Source organism: Pocillopora verrucosa, chromosome 13, assembly GCF_036669915.1.
Source record: "Pocillopora verrucosa isolate sample1 chromosome 13, ASM3666991v2, whole genome shotgun sequence".
Classification (NCBI taxonomy): domain Eukaryota; kingdom Metazoa; phylum Cnidaria; class Anthozoa; order Scleractinia; family Pocilloporidae; genus Pocillopora; species Pocillopora verrucosa.
Window position 1 is genome coordinate 14,204,016 of NC_089324.1, and position 10,129 is coordinate 14,214,144.

Below are 10,129 nucleotides of genomic sequence, written 5' to 3' on the forward strand. Positions count from 1 at the left end.
GAAGAATTATTTTTCCGCCACTACTCAACTGGGCACACAAATTACAAAGTGCTGATATCTGGGTGTGTTGGCCAGCCAAGCCACGGTACCGTTCATTTAACACCAATATGCTTACAGAAGTTTATTACGATTGAAAGAAACTAAATGCACCAAAGCTGGACACGAAAACCCCTAAAAAACCAGCTGATGGAGGAGAACGGGGAATGTGTACCTCAGTGGTTGCCACCCTCGAGGTTTTAAGGATATCCTAAGAATAACATGATAGACAAAAGCAGATAATAGTTACTCGGGGAAGTATGCGAATGCAGCTTTAGTAAAACCTCATGTCAAAATGACAATATTTCAGAAAAAAAAAAACTAAATAAATTTAAACGAAAACGAAAGTTAACACAGCGAAGGCTGACCGTAGATAACGCTTTCAAATTACAAACTACGATCCCATAACTCTCCGTGCCCCTCCCAATTGCCTCCAGTCCTCTGATACTTACCGGCAAAATATTAATTTATGCTATTGAGATTATGACAAATTACACTTAACTATGGTTCACTTAAATGCCAGTTTAAGATCCAGTAAAGGACTCCCCCCCTTATCCTACTGGGAACTTTTGTCCACGCCTCTATTTCGAGTTGTGTGAAGATCTGCGGTTACTTATCGGCGTAAAATCACACGTAGGCCAAGCTTTGCGTAGGTGGTCTGGGCGCCGTCACAGCTTCTTAGGGATCTTACTCAATTTCTGATAATTTTTTGTTGAAATTCTCTGCTCATTTCTTTGTCGTGAGGTATGCCTTCGTTTATTTTCATCTTTAACTCATTGCATGTTTAACCCTTAAAATCTCAAGTCAGAATTTTGCCATACAATATCATTACAATATCAAGCAGGGAAATGTTGAAAATAGAGGAAAAATATAAATTAAGGGATTTTTAGTTGATCGAATACAAAATTATCTGAATTGAAAACGTGAGAATTGTATGGGAAACAGTAAGGAGAATCACTATTACGATCTCGATGATTTGTCAATAAGAAAACTTACAACTAAGTTTAACAAGTTCGTCGTTTAGAATCTGTTTCCATGTTTTGCGGTCCTTAACCATTTTCGTTCCCTTTTAGTTTGTTTTCACTTCTCTGGTATTTTGTCGACCCTGGCAAGTTATTTCCAGATTGTTATCAGTTAATGACGCACGTATATGTAAGATAACTCGCGTATTCCTTAAAAAAAAATTCTTTCGTTCGAATTTATTGTAGACACTAAATCTTTTCTTTCAGGCATCTGAAAATCGGGTTTTGAAGCAAACCATTAAGTCAACTGCAATAAAATATCTCTCAATAATCCAGGAGTGCTTTTGACGTCATATTAATTGAAATTGATCTCGAAATTTTGACGTCATGTAGCTAAGCCGGTAAACGTAGATCAGGCGAATATGCAAAGTCTATAACTTCCGTGTAAATATTAGGGGAAGAGGGGGCGGAAAATACGAAAAAGCGAATTTCTGGTCAAAAACTTCCTGTCGACGTAAATTTTTTAAAAAACTGAGATCACAAATTGTGGACTTTACTTAGTTTTTGCTCCTTATGCTCACACGCTTAAAATCCCATGTTTTTGCACCGGAAATCAATTCTAATTTCTCAGCATCATTTTGTTTGATGTACAAACTCGTGAGCCTCCAATAACCTTCTGGAATGAGGACCAGGTGAATATGCAAAGCTTTATGGCTTCCCGTGTAAATATTTTGGGAAGGAGGGGCGGGGGATTAACAGAAGCGAATTTCAGTCCAAACTTCCTATCAGGGACAGTTGTTTTAAAAATTGAGACCACACGAATCTTGCCTCCTCGTCCTTACACCCTAACAATTCCATGTATGCACCGGAAATTAATTACAATGTCACAACAGCGTTATGCTTAGATATACAAACTCGTGAGACAACAATAACTTCTGGAAAGAGTGTGGCGTGCATATTAAGTACTGACTAGACTGGTCTTCCCGTAATTTGAACCATCGATCCACGTGTTTTAAGAGGTTGCTGTTAGCTCTGCAAAATGTTTACTGTTTATTGCCTTTGAGCTTTCGCGCGCGTGAATTTACGCAATATTCCTTCGCTGATGTTTAAATCCTATGCTTGCTTCGCTACATGATGCTTATTTGTTCCACTTTAATCTTGTTTTATTGCGTTATTGATGTATCAATTTGCGCTGGCGAAGTAAAAGATTGATGAAACACGACCTCGCGTCGTAAACAAGCCATCATATTGTAATTGGATATTCTGAAAGTGTCAAACCGGTAAATTTAGAATTATCCAACGGTCACAGAGCAGTTTCGCGCAGAATAGAAGCTACGAGATCCAGCGAAGTTTTCCTTGGCTTCGCTAACTCGGACAGCAGACAGACCGAAAACCATTCCACGTTTGGCATTTGTAACTCGCAAAGAATCAGCTGCCCTGGTGCAAAAATATTTAGGCTATTTTCGACCAGAAATTTGAATTTACCACAGTTTCAAGCCATGTGAGTATATTACCGTTTTATTCGCTTATTTTTTCCAAAACCCTTTCTTTCATTTAACTGCTAACTAAACGAATAGGGTAGTATAGTGGATTTTCTTGCTGGGAAGTCTCAAATCAACTGAACGTTAATTGAATTTATAAACAATTCAAATATTTGTTTCATCCGAATTATACCAAAGATACGACTTTGATTTTTTAATTCGACACGGGAACAGATGTGAGCTGCCAAATTGTGTCCTGGAATATTATCAAAATAATCTTCTCCGAGCAGAAATTGCCTAACTGATCACTAAAACCCTCCGACAGAATGCTTACAAAACTTCAGTTGTTGTCCAACGATAAATAGAGTTATCACCAGTTCTCCATTTGTGGAGCTAGGGAGAGGGCATGGGGCCGAGATGGCAAAGGCAAACCATTTGGTACTTGTAGTCAAAACATCATATTATGTACTGAAAATACTTTCCGTCTTTCCATCATAAAGAAATACGGAAAAAACCGCTTTTATTGATGCCTCGCCGAGGTCATATTGTGCTCTTGAGTTGCCGCTTAACTTAATTATGATTTCCCTTAAAATTTTCCTCATCAATTTACCATGCCATAGCTAGCGAAATTCATGTAATTTTTTTTTCAAATGCTGTAACAAAGAGATCTCGTGCGTTTTCGTTGAATAAATTAATCGACCACACACACTGAACCATATCGTACTAAGCAAACGCAAGCGACGGTGCAAGTGATCGAGGTCTATTTTCTCTTAAAGGTAATTAAAGTCTTTTACGAGAAAAAAGAAAGTATTCTCAACTTGTAATCATATTTGTCTTTTCTCGGTCCCTAGATTTCAAAGAATTTAACAGAAACACAAATTTTAAATATTTTCGTTTATTCACACAAATAAATTTTATATATCTAACACCTTCATTATTTGCGGTGAAACGGTAGTCGACTGCGTGGAATTCTGAGGAGGCAATAGCACCTTTATGCACCCCTTTCATTGTAAAGCACAAATTCGTACTTAGGTTAAGAACCTGTAAAGTTTTCCACGAAGTTTACCAAACACTGGCCAATCACTGCTACCAAACTTTCAAGCAATTGGCCAAGAGATTTATGTTTCTTTTATTTTTCAGCTTTTTAAACTACAAAGCTACAAATGGCAAGCAATTGCAGGCTGTTTCTCATCATGTACTTGGTATCCCTGTGCTTACTGCCCAGTTTACTGGCAAACCCAATGAAAGCGGCGTTAGCCAGCGTTTCACTGCGAGCGCAAAGGCTACACTTTCCCTGTCCAAGTCGTGGGCTGCCAGGAGCGAATGGTAACTGTCAATACATGTATAGGAACCTGCTTGTCTTTCTCGACGCCAACTGGATCCAACTATGAGCAAGTGGAATCCTGCACTTGCTGTGAGCCGACCAAAACCACGACCATCGATGTAGGGCTCTGGTGCCAAGACGCGAGTAATCCAGGCAGCTTCGTCAAGTATTTTCATAAAGTGAAGAGTGCGACTGAGTGTTCATGTGCTTCTTGTTGATGAAGCTGAGCATAAACTGCAGAATCTTCAAGTCACCCTAGAACATTAACTAGCTGTATAAATCATGAATTTTATTTTTAATCGATATTGGTAAATTTGAACTACTGTAGGCTGTTTTTTAATGTGACAAAAGCATTCCTTGTCTTGCTATGACAGCCTCGTTCTCTTAGAGATATATTCCCATATTTTAATTAAAATGTGAAAATGCTTACACCGTACAAGATCTCTTTTTTTGGTATTGAAAGTCGCAGGAAGCAATTTTGACTTGGTGATCTTAAGCTCGTGTGCACGCTCTCCAAGGCACTGCGGCGAGAGCGAGAGGTCTGGCGCCAAATTTGTATTTCGCTCGAGTCTTCTGAGAACAAATCCTTAATAACTCGGTTTGAAAAAGACATACCTACCTCTGTTTCAACGCCCCTTCCCCCTCCCCTATGAGCAGGCACCTGGTATAGCAATAAAAAATGAATATCTAGACGCAGGAGTATTATTTCATTTTAAAATCCTGCCATTCAAATACCCCAATCAATTCTTCATAACAGGTAATTTAGTGTTAACAACTGGGTTGAAAACGTAAATTAGCCACCGTAAAGGGTGGCTAATTTACCCTTTACCCTTTACGGTGGCTAATTTACGTTTTCAACCCAGTTGTTAACACTAAATTACCTGCTATACTCTCCCACCGACGCAGCACCACAGTTTCTTTAGAAACTTACCCCTCAATTCTTCATAAGACGCCTTAGTAATCGCCTGTCATCTCCTTCGAAACATACCATATCTTGACCCTTTACACCGTAACATTAGTATACGCATTCTCTATACTATTCCTATGGCACTGAAAGGAAGAATTTACTCATCCATCAAAAGCCTCGTAAGTTAGCGATCACTTCCTTAATTCTCATGACCTTGTTGTTTGATTCAGAGGCGGTACTGTAGGGAGAGTTAAGATGCTTATCATCCAGGAGGTTAGGGTGTTGAATCTCTCGGTCTTTCGTGTCAGGCAGAAAAGCGATTAGAAGAAAGAAAAATATGAATGGGTGTTGTTCGATTTCGCACTAGATTCTCAGAACTACCATTTAAAGAAATGTTTGGCAAACAGTTAGGAGAATCTATTCTGAGATCTTCGGAATGATAGAGATTCAATCAAAGCGGAAAACGCCTTTTCACAATGCTGGAGGTTAGGCGCATGATAAGCTTCGTATCTTATTTCGATGTTTGTACAACGCTTACCAAATAACGCCCCTCTTGCGGCGAAATTATACACGTCCAGAGTTAAGAACCGGGATTTGAAAAATTTCTGCTCGGACGTGGCGGGAGCTGAAACAAGTGAGGAGGCACGCCAAACAGGACTATGGAAATATTGGTGGTTTCGTGGCTGAGTTTGGTTCTGTCCGGGAATTTAATTCACTCTATTGACTTATGATGGTGAGGTGAGGTGAGGTGAGCTAGTTAATGGTAAGGAGGAAAAGAACTGGTATGGACCAAACGTGCCAAAATGCGTGAGTTTTGAGTTTCTTTTGATTTATCATTTCTTACGGTAATCGGCCTTTGCGAGGGTTGTTTTATCACAGATTTTAGATCTTGGGAGAGGGAGTATATGTATATTTATTTTCGGTTTTGTCATTTATGAGATCAGTTTGTGCATGTTCTCGAATTTTTCAGTCTCGGGCCTCTGAGTTCATTGTGCTTTTCAGTTTTACTCGGCTTTTGATTTTCAAAATTTCCTTGCTTTTTTATTTGTAAGAATAAAACCTGTTTTTCGGTTTTGGTCGTTCGCAGTTAAAGTCGGAAAAATCGACGTGGGATGTTCGCGCACGCACCTCATTCGTAAAACTCCGCGCGGCGCGCGAACATCATTTTTTTTCTCGCTGACTTTTTTGGACTTGCACATGTCTTACATGGACTTAGCCTAAAAAGGAAGACGTGCTCCTAGTCCTCGCATTTCTATGCTTGTTTACGGCACACACGTTTTAAATTTTGCTACAAGTTGCAACTTTTTATTAAAACAGATCTCTCAGAATAGCTCACGAAATCTTGCATGGATGAACACCCTAAAATCAGCCTGCATGTTCCCCATACTGTTCTTCGTACATAAAACGCTAACAAGGAAATTTGTTTAACAACCATGAGCTTCTTTGGTCGGTGAGAATTTCCTTTATTTTCGCGACCTTAATGTGTTATTTAGAGGTGATATGGTATAGAAAATTAGATGCTGGTCTCTCTTAGGATTCAAATGATTAAAACAAGTTGAAGTACTGCAACAGTTTTTAAATCCAGAATTTAATTTTTATTCTCAATTAAATTAACTAGTTTCATTCTAATGCACGTGATTACAAATGATGTGAGACACAAAGATTGCAAACTTCAAGACATTATCTTAACAAAGTCAGGGCGCTTATTCTGTTAATAGTATTAATCATTTGGGGTGAAAGAGCTTCTGGGTATAAAATCGATTAACAGTTGTTTGTGTTACACCTAAGTCCCCAGTTCTCCGTGTAAAATGCCTTTCACTTCGCTAATTGTTTTCTTTCACGTGCACATTTTGCATTTGCATTGCACTGCCGATTCTACTTGCACTATAGGAGAGATTCCTGATCGGCAGTCTGGAAGATTAAACGTTACCATTGGTGTGCTAGACGGCTTGCAACATTCGCAAACCTTCTTGAAATGAGGTGAATGGTCCAGCGGTAGTGCGTACGACGCGCATGTGCCAAGGCAGGCTTTTACTCGGACCTTCTGGGATCCACAACCTGATTTGGTGACGGGTCGTGTATAGGTTTCTGGTTTGCAGTACACTCCAAACTTTTCAAACGGGTTGTAGGACGTGCTCGACGAGATGAGGGCGAGAAAAACAAGCCAACAGAAAACCCCAAACGGCCTAGACATGGCTAAAACCTAAAAACATAGTGAGCATCTATTTAAATTTGTTTCATATGACTTCTACCGAGAAAAGTTGACTTGAATCACAGTACGTTCATACAAATCAAAAGCTTTTTTAGTCAGTGGTCTTTCGCTTAAATACTGGTCACTCTGAGGAGTTTTAAAAAGGGTTAATTGCCTTGAATCGACGATGAAATTGAAGAAAAACTGAGTTTCTGACGACAACTATCTTGTCTAGGACTGAATGTATGAAACGCCGGAAAGCCGGTAAGATCAGATGAAAGAGATCCTAGTAAATCAAATGCAGAACAACGCTGGCTGTGAAGGAAGATTTTTACAAATATTCCACCAATTTTAAAGATGGGTCGTAGCAACTCAAAAATGTCAGTCACTCTCAATTTCATCGTCGGCCGATGAGCCACACAGAGTGGCGAAATAGTTAACACATATATGAGAAATATGATTACAATTTGACCAACACTTGATCCACTTTTAAGGTGTCGTTCCACCACGTTACCCTTTTAATGCTTGACTGCGTTCCACACATCATGAACAAAGCGAAACCGCAGTTTTTGGTCATTTGACTTCACTGAACTTCAACGTTTATAGAACTTTTGTATCGCAGCAACAGAAGGCGCGCCAAACCTCTCTTATTTCAGAAGTCATTCATCTCTCTTGCAACACAGAAAAAAACGCAACAGACAAACTATAGCCGAGCAGCATTTTAATTATTTTAATGAAAGACAAATACGCTATGAAACATTGTAACAGAATTGCTGGCGTCGTATTTCCCTTTCATTCCCTCAGAAAAAAATATTCGTTAAGTCTTTCCTTAAAATCGTTAATATGCAGTCGCACGCGAGCAACAACGACATTACTAATCTTTGCCCAAATAAACGATGTTTAATATAAAAGCTAGAAAACCGCTACAAACGCGCATTATGAGCGTTCAAAAATTTTCGGCGGGCCGCTTTTCCTCAATATATCCTTCTTACACCATTAGAGAGCTGTTAAGAAAACACATTTTGCCCATTAGCCTCTATTTCCCCAAATTAACCTTGTTGACTTTCCCATTCGTCACCTGCAAAGTGTAGTAGTCGGCACGTTCTCTGTTCAAAAAAATTATGCCCTTCAGTTTTTAAAATGTGGGCGCGTCTAAAGGGCGAGCGTCTAACAGAACTTTGTTCGTTATTGAACCAAATAAAAAACGATGCTTTCACTTCGGAAGAAAAAAATGGAAATTCCCTTTGTTAACGCTCGCTTTGAAACGCCCCGTGCGAAACTTTGCACATGTGGTTAAAACCTGTGGAGCAGCTAAGTACCAAGAAACAGACACATATTTTCTGTATTAATTCGTATTAAATCAGTACGTTGGAAAGGGAAATCTTTCTCATGGAAATCGTTTGTACTCAACCACCCATACCGCAATTGAGGAGTTTAAGTGTAGAAATGTCACACACAGAACGTTTTTTTGATTTACTTGGAAAGACATGATAAATTTGCAATTGGGTCATTCGAATAGGGTAATGCATTTGCGGCAGAACACTATTACCACGTAACAAATTTGATATTGTGCGCCCTCACCATTAGGAGGTCGGAAATTCCTATTAAAACAATACGTTTTTTCACTAATCAGCACAAAGGTTTCGATTTCATCCACTAAGGATTATATCTCGTCGTGAGAAATAGGATTAAAAAACAAACTGAGGACTTTTTTTTAAGCAGGGGGGAAAGGAAATCTTTCTGGGTTTGGTTGTGTAATAACATCTAAAGTTGCTAAGATAACACATGTGGAAAACTTGTCATTGAATAGCATATCCGAGACCCAATTGATGCGGGTTTTGTTGTTAGAGGTTACAATCTCACTCTAAAATTTTCACTCAATGGTTCTAAAATTATTTCGAATCGGCACTGGCTTAAGGAGAATCTGATTAGCTATCCTTCCGTCTATTCAAAATCAGAGGTTAATAGTTGATTTAGGAACGGTGTTTATACTAGTAAGGAGAAATTAGAACGCTGGTTCAACTTATGGTTTTAAGGAGTTTTGCCATTGGTTTACCAAAGCGAAGAGCTTGTCGGAAGGCTGCCAAGCACACCTTTATATTTTCAGCAAACCAAATTACGGTTTTTTTCCTCAGTTTCTTCGACCGGAACACGAAGTAAATTTATACAAAACTATGGTGAGTGGCTGGAGGGCGATTTATAATTCAATTGTTTTTGCTTTGCGTGGAAATATTACTATGCAAACTTCTGAGTAAATAAGGAAGAATATTCAAGTTGCATTAACATATTTTAGCAGCCTAACAGATCTTTCTGGAGATGTTTGTCAAATTTAGGAAATATTTCGACTTAAAATGACGATCAAGGCTTTAATAGCAGATCTCACTCGACCATCGGAGGGGAATAACATAAATAAAAAAGAAACAACGTTCTATAGAGAATTTTCAGTTCATTGGAACGTCCTTTAAAACGTGCCTGAGGGCAGATTAAACTGTTGACTAAGGAAGCCATAACTAATTTATAGGCTTCTCGTAACACCAGTGATAATTGCACGATTTTGTTATAACGTTCAAACTTTGCATTTCCAACTCAATATTTTGCACCTTGACGCCCTCAGAGGTATTTTTCAAAGCATTACTGTAAAAAAAAATCGAACCCAATTTACACATTAGCGAACAAAGAGAACATAATAGCGCGTACAAGTGCTGTAATTGTGCCAAAGCGCATTAAAATTGGCGGGCAACACAATCTAAACCGTTGCTAAATTTCAGAGACAAACGCTTACCTCAAATAACAGTCTGGAAGATACAACGGAGCCACAGGATCGCAACAATGAAGGTAAAACGACAGAGAACCGCTCCTATGTTAATGACGGTACTTGCCAGTAGAAATAGCGAATGAAATCTGAAAGATACGTTCACCGCCTACTTATACTATAGCTCTCACAAGATTCAGAAAAGCGCGCTCTAGATACCTGATCCTCTTTGGCAATTTGATAATTAAGGTCACCTCGAGATGGCCAAAAATAACAAAATTCCACGTGGATCGGTCGGGGTCCGGTTTCACTTTTACCAGGGGGTTGGAGGGTGGGGCATTTTAGTCGCTACTTATCGGAATAGGGGTCCCTTTTGTTTTCTGTTGAAAATAACAAATTTGATATTCTGTCCTAAGGCATGACAAAATCCTTTCCACCCACTTCACTCGTGATGTACCTGCAATAAATTTCTCAGG

At 39.0% G+C, this 10,129-nt stretch overlaps 1 long non-coding RNA gene across 1 annotated transcript; it reads left to right on the top strand.

The window, feature by feature from the left end:
- The first annotated feature begins 2,288 nt into the window (after positions 1-2,288).
- LOC136277766 (uncharacterized) lies at positions 2,289-4,242 on the top strand. The gene is made up of 2 exons (XR_010716041.1): positions 2,289-2,499; positions 3,620-4,242. It is a non-coding gene; the product is annotated as an uncharacterized lncRNA (long non-coding RNA).
- The last annotated feature ends 5,887 nt before the right edge of the window (positions 4,243-10,129 follow it).